At 38.1% G+C, this 14,011-nt stretch overlaps 1 pseudogene; it reads left to right on the forward strand.

Annotated features, from left to right (window-relative positions):
• The first annotated feature begins 221 nt into the window (after window positions 1-221).
• On the forward strand, window positions 222-849 carry LOC147606582 (uncharacterized; annotated as a pseudogene).
• The last annotated feature ends 13,162 nt before the right edge of the window (window positions 850-14,011 follow it).

The raw sequence follows: 14,011 nt of genomic DNA on the forward strand, positions 1-14,011 counted from the left end.
TGTTCCATCCGGTCCTGGTGCCCCCTTACCCGACACAAGAGATTCAAGCTCTGTCAATGTTTTAAGAGAGAGGGTTAAGCAAAATAACATGGTGGATCCTTTGCTTATATTTTTTCCCATAAGTGTGATTGAGCATCCACCAGTGGATCCCCAAAGAGGAAGAAGACCCTTAGAGGTTCGTGCTGTTGTTGGATCATCATGTTCATAATCTAAAGTACAAAATGAAAAACAAGCCGAATGCCATTGTGTTACCCTTGCTTGTTTTAGTGGATAGACAACAGTGTCCTTATAAGGAATCTTGGGTGAAGGCCAATTCTAAGTCTTACAGATATTGGGTTCTTGGTGGTACTCATTCTTTGCTTGCCAAACAAGAGCTTGTTGCCAAATATGAGGATGTTGGCACTTACAAAATGGCTATGTGTTGGGTGTATGTTGGTTTAACAAATGAGGAGGCAAAGGTACTTTCCCTTGACCATAATATTGACCCAAAATTTTGAATGGAAATGACTTCCATTCAAAAGATAAGGTTCTTTCATAATGAGTGGATTGATTCCTTGAAGCGTGGTGAGAAAAGTGATGAGAAGTTTCGAGTTGCGCTTTGTGAAAAGTGTGGTGTTGAAGTGAAAAAGAAAGGTGGTCGTGGAGTAAGTCAGAAGCCCAATGTGAAACAATATGATAACTATTTTCAACTTGCCTTTCGTGATAGATGAATTCGGGATCTATAAGAAGATATTTTTAAGCTACATGAGCAGGGAAAATTAAAAGGTCAAAAGTTAAGCAAGTCTGTAGCGTCTAAAGGTAAAGGTGCCTGAAGTGATGATGCACCAAAGCCCATCCCCGAGGAAATGAAGATAACAATGTGGAGACATTTACCAGGAATTTGTGAACTATCATTGTTCATTGCAGTTCTCTCATGCGTGAAGGGTGGAAGCATCTCCCTAAAGCAAATGGGAGAAGAATTTGAAAGGTTTGTTTGTTAAATTAACTCTTTTTTTTTAATAAAGTTTTACTTGTTTCATCAGCTTTGATTGCTTTGGTTGTCTATTAGGCAAAAAACCATGCTTCACATGTAGAGAATAATGATTGAAAAGTTGAATTGCTCTAATTGGGATGAGGTAGTGCTCTACCATCTAGACTCAAGCAAACCCCAAGTGTTGGAGAAGTTATTTGGTAACATGGTGAGTTGTTCATCTTGCCTTCTCTTTCTCTTTTCTAGTAGCATGTCTGAAATTCAAGTGCATTCACCATGGTCTTTGAGGAAAAATGACTTTTGATATCTTTTGGGTTGTGTCTTTGGCTTCTAGAATCCTAAGATAATGCTTTTTTATTGTTTGCATGTGGCTTTGTTTTCTAGAATCCCAAGGGATGTTCCATTTGTGTTTTATTTATGGATTAGTTTATAGAATCTTTAAAACAACCCCCCCTTTTTTGAAGATTTAGGATCTTAATAACCAAATAATGGCTTGGTTTCTAGCACTTCTTTTTTGTTTTTTCTTTGGATTCTAGAATCCACTGATACCTTACCTTTTGATATCTAACTGTGCTTAGATTTCATCTTTGTTTAACAAACCATTTTCTTCACCTCTTACATCTTGCTTGGTTTTTTCAGAACAAAGATCCATGAGGTGCCATCAAGAAAATCCTTGTAATTTCTTTCCCATTGTCATCTAGAGAGGAGGAGGAGACAAAGAGGAGGAGGAGAGAACAACCCCAAAGAATTGAAATCACTCCTGGTCTAACACTTTTCATTCCTCATAACGTAGACGAGTCTCCAACTCATTGGTGTGTTCATGAAGGAAGAGTTGAAGACATGAATACTTGTCATAGCACATCCTTACACTTTGGCCATTGCAAATGTTCCTTATGGTTTTGGTGCTCCAAACTCAATCAATGACGATGTGAAGTATGGAGTATATCTGCCTACAAAAAAGCATAGAGGCTTTTAGCAAGGTCACTACTTGTGACTCTTGGGCACTAGTATTTTTTCATGTCCATGATCAAATTATTGTAGCGTAAAAAGCCGTCATCGACTCAAACATGATGTGCTAAATGATGACATGGTAAGTAAAACCTTTGAAAATTTTGATACTAGCATTAAGGCATTATTATGTATTGCTCTTTTCTTAGATGTTAACTTTTGTTTTGTAGGACAAAGCCAAACATCCATGGCTATAAATTTTATCATCTTTCTTGGGCTTGTGAGTTTGCTACCATTGGTTATTACTCATCTTTGGGTGTGCAAAGTAGAGGATCATATAATTTTGCGGTGAAACCAAATCACACAATTGTTTTTGAATGACCAAGAGTTTGTAAAAAATTCAAGCACATGAGTGCAGTTCTACAAGGAGTCATAAATCCATATCAAAAGCCTCAGTTTTTTATGATGGATTTAATTGATTTACTTTCTGTGAAAGGAGAGTGGTTGATGGATCTCTTTGCGGGGACTAGTACCACAACTGTTAGTGCATTGAAAAGAGATAGAAAGGAATGTGATCAACTCCAGGTAAAAATTTATTGAGTAAAGAGTGACGGCTCTCAACAAGGAGTTACCAGAGACGAGTTCCAAGAGGTGGGAATGAAAAGCATGGCATCTAATCCTCATTTTCTTGATGCATTTGGAGAGTCACAGCCTCTGATTGTTGGTAGTGAGAAGGTTGAAACTTGTGGAATTGGAGAGTCACAGCCTCTGATTGTTGGTAGTGAGAAGGTTGGGAGATAGTTGACCTTGTGGATTATGAGCGAGATGGCCCAGAGGTTGAGAAGTTACTAGCACTCCTCTTGCAATCACTTCAATGGGAAAGGAGGCGAGAAATGAGGAGGAAGATGAGCTTCCCATTCAATCATAGTTGTAATGACTTTTTAGATCTCGTTGACACATACTTTTAGTTTAGGAAAACTTGTCATTTTGTTTGTGAAGGTACTTGTTTCGATTTAGAGCTTAAATTGTTTGTAGCAATTGTTTGCTAAAGTTTGACATGTTTTGAATTTTAATTGGCATGTGATGGAGTTTTATTCATGTGTTATAATTCTTTGGAGATTGCATGCATGTAGGCCTAGTATCTTGATATCTTATCTCTTAAAGTATTTTGGTGTATTCATTGAATGCCTAGCTACAAAAGCATCAAAACCATGAAAATTGATGTGCTAGAGTCACAAATTTGATTGAGGTTCAAAAGGCTCATTTTTTTGCTAAGTTTTGGAAATAGAGCTTTTTAGGTGGTGTCTATGTTGTCTTTTTGTTAGAAAAATATCTTGTTTGTTGAGACAGAGAGGCCATCAAGTAATGCTATAAAATTTTAATTTAAAAATTAGCCTTTTTTAAAACAAAATTGAAACTATTTGTTACAAATGGGTTTACATGTTAAAAAAAGTGGCCATTTTCTAAGTTGTGAAATTTTGGATGCGCCCTTGCAAATTACAACTCACAACTTGTGCTAATTTTTTATGACTCGGTGTTGCAAACACTTAAGGTAAAGAGGAGCATATGTGGATTTGTCATTCTACCACCTAAATGTGCATGAGGCTACTCAAAAGAACTTGGATTTTTCATTTTCTCTATTTCTCTTCACTCTTTCTAAGGGGATAAAACCTTTCTTAATTTCTATTTATGTCCCTCATGGGACAAGCTTCTTGATTTCTATATATGTCCCTCATGGGACAAGCTTAGGGAATTGATTCCAAGAAGCCAAATATTCACATCTTAAAATCCAGACATACCATGATAATAGCTATGATCTTATTTTTTACCATGGTCTTAGGTAAGATCACGTGTTCCATTTCACACAGTCCCTACCCCAACTGAGGTGTTGTTAGTAGGGAGACCTTGCTAGAGCCAAGCATGAAGCTCTAGATGACTCCTGATCTTGAATAATTTATAATGAACCTCAAACTCATAATTATGATTAGTTTAGGATCTCATGTCCTTATTACTATTATAAATTACTCTTAGATAACTTAACCTCATAAGATAATGTATTATTATGAATTACTCTTAATTATAATTAGGCTTGGCCCTTGGTCCTTAAAAACTTTCTTGATTTCTATATATGTCCCTCATGGGACAAGCTTAGGGAGTTAATTCCAAGAAGCCAAATATTCACGTCTTAAAATCTAGACATACCATGATAATAGCTATGCTCTTATTTTTTTCACCATGCTCTCAGGTAAGATCACATGTTCCATTTCACACAGTCCCTACCCCAACCGAGGTGTTGTTAGGGAGACCTTGCTGGAGAGCCAAGCATGACGCTCTAGATGACTCCCAATCTTGAATAATTTATAAAGAACCTCAAACTCATAATTATGATTAGTTTAGGATCTCATGTCCTTATTACTATTATAAATTACTCTTAAATAACCTCATAGATAATTTATTATTATAAATTACTCTTAATTATAATTAAGCTTGGCCCTTGGTCCTTAATTAACTTAACCTCATTGATAGATCTGGTCCATGTTATATTTTTAGGGTACTTGGTAATGGCAACCTTATGACCACCCATGGATTTACCATGCAAGAATCAAGCCTTGTAATTTGTGCTCTTATTTCTTTGCCACAAGAAAATTAAATCACAAGATTTTTTCCCACAGTTGGAATTGTGCATGTTGAAGAAAGTAGTCATGAGGTTCTATAACTTTTATAGATACAAGAAAGATTTTGCTACTAGATAATAAAGCATTGAAGACTATTTTCTTTCCCTTGAATTCATATGAGATTCCAAGAGTATGATTTGTACAAGAAAGTAAATACTTGATTGATAAAGAAATTGTATTTAAAGCTAGCTTCAATTGATACATGATAAAAAGTTAGAACTCCAAGAGAATCCACTTCCATTTGCCAAACTTAAACACACATACTCGTGTATAAAAAAAGTAAATATATTTGTATTTGAAAGGTGTACTAATCTTTTGTGAATCTCAACAAGATCCAAGTGCCCTAAGCATTTGATCATGAATAAAAGGCATGGGAGGTGGGCTCTCTCTATATGTATGGTACATTTCTAAGGTGGAGAGGAGAGAGAGAGAGAGAGAGAGAGAGAGAGAGAGAGAGAGAGAGAGAGAGAGAGAGAGAGAGCTCCTATATCGAATTGTTTAAGACATGATGAGAATCCTTTTTCTATTTTATAAGACTTGAAGAATACTGTGGAATTATTATTTTTCCTAGATTTAACTTTATATACCCCCCTCTCCCCCAACAATCATGTGCTTGCATGCATGCACACAAACTCACACATGTGCACGCATGCACACAAACTCACACATGTGCACGCATGCACACACATATATGTATACACGTGTGTGATGATTGAATTAAACAACTTCACATCCCTCCTTTCCACTCTTTTATCCTACAAATTATGGACCTTGGTGCGATAAATGTTTCTTGAATTGTTGCAATGGTGTAGAAGCATGTTGTTTGCTTTTCAAATCTTAAACCATGAAAAAGCCTTCCCCATCACCATGGTCATGAAACGTAATTGATTTAGGCGTTGGAAAAGAGAAAAAAGTGAATCCTAATGGCTTAACAAAACAGTGAATCGTATTGGGTTAACATATATCCAACATATCTCACTAATCGTTATTTTCTCTCACCTACAATATGAATTAGGTGAAAAAAGGGATGAGAAAGATAAGCATAATTTGAGCTTATAATTGTTGAATATATTTCTATTGAGATTGAAGTTGTATCAAAGATTGAAATGATTCCATATCAATTTGGATAATAGAGGTGCACAACATCGATGATTTTATGGTGCCCTTTAAAATGAAGGCACCACCCATGAACAATTGACTGTGATGCTAATGTCATTAGAAAAGAATTGAAGAGAACGATAAAGTGAGATAATATCTCATGAAGTGTAGCCCGAACACCAATAATATAAGAGAAACCAAGAGTAGTGAATAACTTTGTATAAGTTAACTCTGTAGAAGTAGGCTATAAAAAACATTGAAGTTTGAGAGGTAATAAGGAGCTTCATGCATGTTTCTCTCAAAGGAGTAATTGGTTGGCCAGTCATAACAACCACTATTATTTCAAAAAAACAACAAAAATTTATACCTTATTAAGATATGATAAAGTATATGCACATGTGAGATTTTCTCGCTTTCTTTAATTGTGAGCCCTAAAAATCCTTGCACATGCAAAATAGCAAGTCATGAAAAACTACAACAAACTCATGCAAACAACAACTCAAGTCCATTTTGCCAAAAAACATTAAAAAGGAATACTTTTTATAGATTGTTTAAAATAAATCACTTTTTTGTAGGTGCACTTTAATTTTTTTTATAAATATTGCTATCTTTTCAGACATTTTAGTATGCATTTGATCACTTAAATCAAGAGAACTCTTAAAAAAAGACTTGATTTGGACCAAACCAAAACCTTGACATTCCATGAAAATTTGAGTACAAAAAACATTACAATAATTGCAAAAAACAAATACTCTAAGAGAGATCTTTGACCTTTTGCTTCAATATCTCTACAGTTGTCTTGTGCAAGTGACTAGATTTTTAAAAATCAAACCCATACACAAGGATTTCTACATCCTCTAGATTAAGTGTGTCCACAGGGGTCATGACAACTTCCTGCTTTCTTTCCCTTTCTAGGATCGTACTTGCCTTTCAATGGATCTTCTCCAATTGTCTGATACCAATGCACTTCCACAAATTCAATACATCTTGCTCTTTGAAAACCTTTGTGACTTTTACAAACCAAAATGGATTATCATTTTCATCATTGGTAGCAAGAACTGCGATTATTGTGCCCTCACTTAGCTCATTACATTTCCTTCCCACATTTCTTTCTCTTGTCAATTTTGTGCTCTTTCTAGGACCAACATACATTTCCCTTGTTTCTCAATGAGTAAGAGATAATAACTCCACTGAAATTGGCACATCACTGACACCACAACAGCTACAACATTGCCACTCCTTTTACTAAGGCCACTCTCGTGCCACACAAATGCCTGTTGTAGCTGAAATGTGTCATCCTCCCTGAACTCTTCAACCAGCTTCTCCTACATTGCAAAAAAACTCTCCCACCATGCTAGAGCTTGCTGGAAAATACAAATGTGCAGCACGTATTCTTCTAAATTCTATTTTTTTTAAATTTTGGAGTGAAAAATAACGATCTACATCTTAAGTGGAAGAAACATTTAGATTCAAGAATCGTTTTTATGATTCTGTAAAAAATATGAACTTGCAAAAATTCTTTAGTGAAACGAAATCCTAAGTTTAGAGGAAAATATGTATTATTGTTAAACTCTTAAAAAAACTAAACATAGGGTGCATGTTATTTTTTAAAATCCATGCTTTGAGCAAATTCTGGTTCCAAAACCCAGCTTGTGAAACAAAGTGGATTGTAGAATCCTACTTTGTGATAATCTGGTTTCCAGAATCCAACTCAAGAGCAAAATTGGGTTCTAGAAACCAGCCTCCTTGAAGAAGTGGATTCTAGAATCCAAAAAGCACCAAAAGCACAAAGGTTTATGAGGACGAAGGAGAGAAGACATGCACATCTTACAAGCTTGGGAAGGAGAAAGTAGCATTAAGTGTGTTCCGTGGTGACAGGCAAGCGGAGGTGTGCGTCAGCTTTGTTCATTCTCAGCTATGGTGCGGGAGCTGCCAGTGGCTTCGGTTGTGTTCGTGTGCTGCCGGAGCATCCTAGCACCGCCGCTGGCCTCTTATGATTCCTTGCGTCGATCGCACCCCTTGCGCTGTCGTGCACCCGCTCCTCGCGTTGCCTGGCCTCCTCTTGCACCTGCCCCTTGCTTGCGCTACCACCTTGTGCTGCGCTCCCTTGCACTACCCCCTTCTACCCCATGGCCATGGCATTGAGCGTTCCTCGCTTGCACTACCCTGGCTACCTTTCTCTCCCTTGCGCTACCTCGACTCCCTTGCGCTCCCTTGTGCTACCTTGCCCTACTCCCAGCTCCCTTACACTCCCCTTGCCCGGGCTCCATTGTGCTCCCTTGCACTGCCGCTTATCACCATGGTGCTTGGTGTTCCTCGCTTGCCGCCCGACTCCCTTGCGAACTACCACCCTGGCCCCGGCCTTGGCCCCTTGCACTGGCCACTCTGGCCCCAGCTCTTTACATTACATGCCTGCATTGTCGACAGCTGCTTTTTCTGCTACCAAACTCGGCTGCCTGCACTAACCTATGTGCACTGTCGACCACCCGGGGCCTTGCAGGATTCTAGAATCCCACTCCTCTTTCTATAGTTTTTCTAGTTTTTCCAGTCACTTCTCTTGTCCTTTCTGGTGGATTCTAGAATCCATGATTAACTTTTAGCCATGGTTGTTTCTTTTTTTGTAGGTCATGGCTTCTTAATCTCAACTTTTTCATGCAAGCAAGAAGTCTAAAACTTCAAGACAAACTTCTATGCAACCTCAACCCGATTCAAGCTCAAGGAGGAGACACTCAGGTGTGTTGAAGTCTTCTCAATTGGTTCCCGCACCACGGAGTCCGGGTTTTGAAGTAACGAGGCTTTTTGAAAGGCCATCTCATTCTTCTCATTGAGAGCTTCTTGTTGTTGCTGAGCAATTCCGTTGTGAGAGCTAGTGACTCAGCACATCAAAAAGCATCGCCAAAAGGTTAGAAAGGGAAAAAGTCAAGATCTGGCACTTGTGAGAGAGGCAAAAACCCTTCAAAGCTCTCAAGCAAAAGAAATATGGGATAAAGTTCTTGCGAACAGCAAGTAGGATCATGCATGGACACTCAGCTTTGGGCGTTATGGGGAGCGCATATAATTGATTGATTTAACAACCCCTTTTTTGATTGTTACAAAACACAAAGGACCTTCAAGTGATTCTAACAAGTACTCTTTTGTTGAACACATCGAGAAAGTGCAAGAGAACAAAGGCAAAAATATGGTATATTTTCTTATTGAGCGTGATGACTCCACTCGCTTTGCCATTCTTGTTTTATTGAAGGACTTTGAGATGGATGAAATAAATCCTCTGAGCACAAAAAACTTGAGGATTGATGCAATGCAAACTTGAGGCATGGTACGAACTAAGCTATTCCCATATTCTTTTCAACTTTTGTCTCTTTTTTTTTTTAAACATGTCATTGATTTCATTGTGTTTGGTTGTAGACATTTGGGAGAGCCTACAGTGAGGTGTTGGAAGGTTTTTTTAACTCAGATAAGAACTCTTCAAGTGACTACATCAAAGAGGAAGGAGAGGAAGAAGAAGAGTCAATTTATTCAAGTGATGAAGAGGTTGAGAAAGAACGCCCCCCCTCTCAACTGATGCAAACCCCTTTTACAGGTAAGAAACGAAGCAAAAAGTCAGGTAAATCAAAAGACTCTAAGTTTCTTCTTGAGTCAAAGATTGTTCCATCCGGTCCTAGTGCCCCCTTACCTGACACAAGAGATTCAATCTCTTTCAATGTTTTAAGAGAGAGGGTCAAGCAAAATAACATGGTGGATCCTTTGCCTTTATTTTTGCCTATAACTATGATTGAGAATCCACCAGTGGATCCCCAAACAAGAAGAAGACCCTTAGAGGTGTGCACTGTTGTTGGATCATCATGTTCATAATCTAAAGTACAAAATGAAAAACAAGCCGAATGCCATTGTGTTACCCTGGCTTATTTTAGTGACAATAGTGTCCTTATAAGGAATCTTGGGTGAAGGCCAATGCTGAGTGTTACAAATATTGGGTTCTTGGGGGCACTCATTCTTTGCTTGCCAAGCAAGAGCTTGCAGGCCGAATATGAGCATGTTGACACTTAAAAAATGGCTATGTGTTGGGTGTATGCTGGTTTAACAAATGAGGAGGTAAAGGTACTTGTCCTTGACCATAATATTGACTCAGACTTTTGAATGAAAATGACTTTCATTCAAAAGTAGTAAGCAGGTTGGGAGATAACCTTGTGGATTATGAGCCAGATGGCCCAGAGGTTGAGGAACAAGTTACTAATACTCCTCTTGCAATCACTTCAATGGGAGAGGAGGCGAGGAATGAGGAGGAAGACAAGCTTCCCATTCAAGCATAGTTGTCATGACTTTTTAGATCTCGTTGACACATACTTTGAGTTTGAAAAAACTTGTCATTTTGTTTGTGAAGATACTTGTTTCGATTGGTAGTTCAAATTGTTTGCAGCAATTGTTTGTTGAAGTTTGAACACCATATTAGATAATTTGGAAAAAATCTCATTCCCATTTGAAAAATGAGATCATGGTGAACTTGTCCAGAATTTTGTCAAAACCCTCTCGTGTGACATATCATTGGAAAGATCTTGAAGAGTAGAATCTAGATCTTCAATCTCCGACAAAATTTGAGTTGGCTTGTTTAAGATATATACAAAATTAAATGGAGTGATTGATTCTCAAAATATGAGATTTTTTTAAAATTATCTAATATTAACTTTTTGTCATGTTTTGAATTTTAATTGGTATGTGATGGAGTTTTATTCATGGGTTATAAATTCATCAAGATTCTTTGGAGATTGCATGCATGTAGGCATAGTATCTTGATATCTTATCTCTTAAAGATTTTAATGCGTATTCACTGAATGCCTAGCTACAAAAGCACTAAAACCATGAAAGTTGATGTGCTAGAGTCACAAATTTGATTGAGGTTCATAAGGCTCGCTTTTTTGCTAAGTTTTGGAAACAAAGCTTTGTAGGTGGTGTCTATGTTGTCTTTTTGTTCGAAAAATAGCTTGTTTGTCAAGATAAAGAAGCCATCAAGTAATGCTATAAAACTTTAATTTAAAATTAACTTTTTTTAAAACAAAATTGTAGCTCTTTGTTACAAGTTCGAAAAAGTGGCCATATTCTAAGTTGTTGTGAAATTTTGGATGAGCCCTTGCAAATGACAACTCACGACTCGTGCTAATTTTTTATGACTTCGTGTTGCAGACACTTATAAGATAAAGAGGAGCATATGTGGATTTTTCGTTCTACTCACCTAAATGTGTATGAGGTCAAAAGAACTTGGATTTTTCATTTTCTTTATTTCTATTCACTGTTTCTAAGGGGAAAAAACCTCTCTTGATTTCTATATATGTCCCTCATGGGACAAGCTTAGGGAGTTGATTCCAAGAAGCCAAATATTCACGTCTTAAAATCTAGACATACCATGATAATAGCTATGCTCTTATTTTTTACCATGCTCTTAGGTAAGATCACGTGTTCCATTTCACACAGTCCCTACCCCAACCGAGGTGTTGTTAGGGAGACATTGCTAGAACTAAGCATGAAGCTCTAGATGACTCCCGATCTTGAATAATTTATAATGAACCTCAAACTCATAATTATGATTAGTTTAGGATCTCATGTCCTTATTACTATTATAAATTACTCTTAAATAACTTAACATCATAGATAATTTATTATTATAAATTACTCTTAATTATGATTAAGCATTACTCTTAATTATAATTAGGCTTGGCCCTTGGTCCTTAGTTAACTTAACTGCATTGATAGATATGGTCCATGCTATATTTTTAGGGAACTTGGTAATGGCAACCTTATGACCACCCATGGATTTACCATGCAAGAATCAAGCCTTGTAATTTGTGCTCTTATTTCTTTGCCACAAGAAAATTAAATCAGAAGATTTTTTCCCACAGTTGGAATTTGTATATGTTGAAGAAAGTAGTTATGAGGTTCTATAACTTTTATAGATAGTACAAGAAAGATTGTGCTAGTAGATAATAAACTATTGAAGATTATTTTCTTTCCCTTGAATTCATATGAGATTCCAAGATTATGCTTTGTACAAGAAAGTAAATACTTGATTGATAAAGAAATTGTATTTAAAGCGAGCTTCAATTGATACATGATAGAAAGTTAGAACTCCAAGAGAATCAACTTCCATTTGCCAAACTTAAACACACATACTTGTGTATAAAAAAAGTAAATATATTTGTATTTGAAAGGTGTACTAACCTTTTGTGAATCTCAACAAGATCCAAGTGCCCTAAGTATTTGATTATGAATTTCTATATGCTACATTTCTAAGTGAGTGAGTGTGTGTGTGTGTGTGTGAGAGAGAGAGAGAGAGAGAGAGAGCGAGAGAGTGGAGGAGGAGGAGGAGAGGCTTTCAACATGACAAGCACAAGTCCAACACTCTATTAGAGAGAGAGAGAGAGAGAGAGAGAGAGAGAGAGGAGGAGGAGGAGGAAAGGCTTTCAACACGACAAGCACAAGCCCAACACTCTAAGAGAGAGAGAGAGAGAGAGAGAGAGAGGAGGAGGAGGAGAGGCTTTCAACATGACAAGCACAAGCCCAGCACTATTAGAGAGAGAGAGAGAGAGAGAGAGGAGGAGGAGGAGGAGAGGCTTTCAACATGACAAGCACAAGCCCAACACTCTATTAGAGAGAGAGGAGGAGGAGGAGGAGGAGGAGAGGCTTTCAACATGACAAGCACAAGCCCAGCACTCTATTAGAGAGAGAGAGAGAGAGAGAGAGAGAGAGCTCCTTTATTGGATTGTTTAAGACAACATGAGAATCCATTTTCTATTAAATAAGACTTGAAGAATACTGTGGAATTATTTTTTTCTCAAATTTAACTTTATATACTCCGCCCCCCCTCCCTTCCCTCACTGGAACCATGTGCTTGCATGCATGCAGAGGGACTCAAGCATGTGCATGCACACGTGTGTGATGATTGACTTCACATCCCTCCTCCTCTCTCTTCTTCCACCCTTTTATTTTACAAATTATGCGCACACACGGCGTTTAGTGTGGAAACTAAGCGCAAAAGGAAGAAAATTGTGTGTTGTCTACGTTGGAGAACGGGAAGGGGAGTGGCAATTTTTTTTAACGAGGGTACACGCAGAGACAGAAGAGAGAGAGAGAGAGAGAGAGAGAGGGAGGACATGTGAAGAGATGTCAGTTTGGGGAGGCAGTAGCTAGTGAAGGCGATCCTCATCCCATCGCCAAGGAAAGGAGAGGTGGCAAGGTCCCGTGCCATCGCAGTAGCTAGTACCATCACCTGCATCGCCTTCTCGGCTTATCACTTCCGCTCGCTCTCTCGGCCTGCGTCGCGCGCAAGAAAATGGCGATGGCCGCGCTGCTCCTGCGACGCCTCTTGCCATGGCTCCTTCATTCTCAAACGCTCCGCCTTGCCTTCACCTGCGCCAACGCCTCCGCTCTCCTCCACTCTGCTCTGAACTCCAACGAGCTTGAGCTTTGGAACTGCTATTGAACTGCCCAGCCATTGCCCTTGCTTCGATCGATGCCAGCATCAGGCCGCTCCTTTCTTTCTTCGTTTCTTGTACTTACAGATCTAGTGAGAGGTCCCTCCCTCTCCACTCCATCAAATAGGCACCCTGTCAACCTCTCCCTTTGTCATCCCCATTGCTCTTGGCATACAATGTAACCACATCAATGCACATTCATAAGAAGGATCCATAGTTCAATTTTAAGTTGCCCTTTTTTGTTTTTGTTTTTGTGGGAACATGCATTCCTTTCCTTTTCAACATTTTTTAAAGCAGACTTTTCCATTTTTAAGGGCTTGTAAATTGGCATATTGTTTTTCAAAATTAAGCTTCTAATTTGGTTTGGGATTATCCCAAATCTCGTAATAGTTATGCTAATTCACCCTAAGGTTCCTGGATAATGGAATGAAGATTCGTTGGCTTCATGAACTTAATTTGTGAGTAGCTTGTGTAATTAGGGTTCCTTGATAATGAATGAAGATTCATTGGCTTCATGAACTTAATTTGTGAGTAGTTGTGTAAGACTCCTTTGGTACTCCATGGGTTTTTGTCTCTTTTGGTACTCTATGAGTTTCTATCTCTTTTGGTACTACATATCTTTCTTTTCCATGGGTTTTTTTGTGTTTGTCCCAAACTTGCTGGTTTTTACTCTCTTTTCCTCAAACTTGCCTCCATCTAACATCTATAGTATCCTTGCCTTTACACAATAGCTCCTTGATTTCCTACCAAACCACTTTGATTAAGATTCTCTCCTACCAAGGCATTAATCATAAAATCATCTAGCATCTTTGAAGCCTATTTTCCCCATGTTTCTTTAGAAAGGAGACTTAATTTTA

The sequence above is a fragment of the Cibotium barometz genome, chromosome 57, assembly GCF_041138505.1.
Source record: "Cibotium barometz isolate CiBa-2024 chromosome 57, ASM4113850v1, whole genome shotgun sequence".
NCBI classification, from domain to species: domain Eukaryota; kingdom Viridiplantae; phylum Streptophyta; class Polypodiopsida; order Cyatheales; family Cibotiaceae; genus Cibotium; species Cibotium barometz.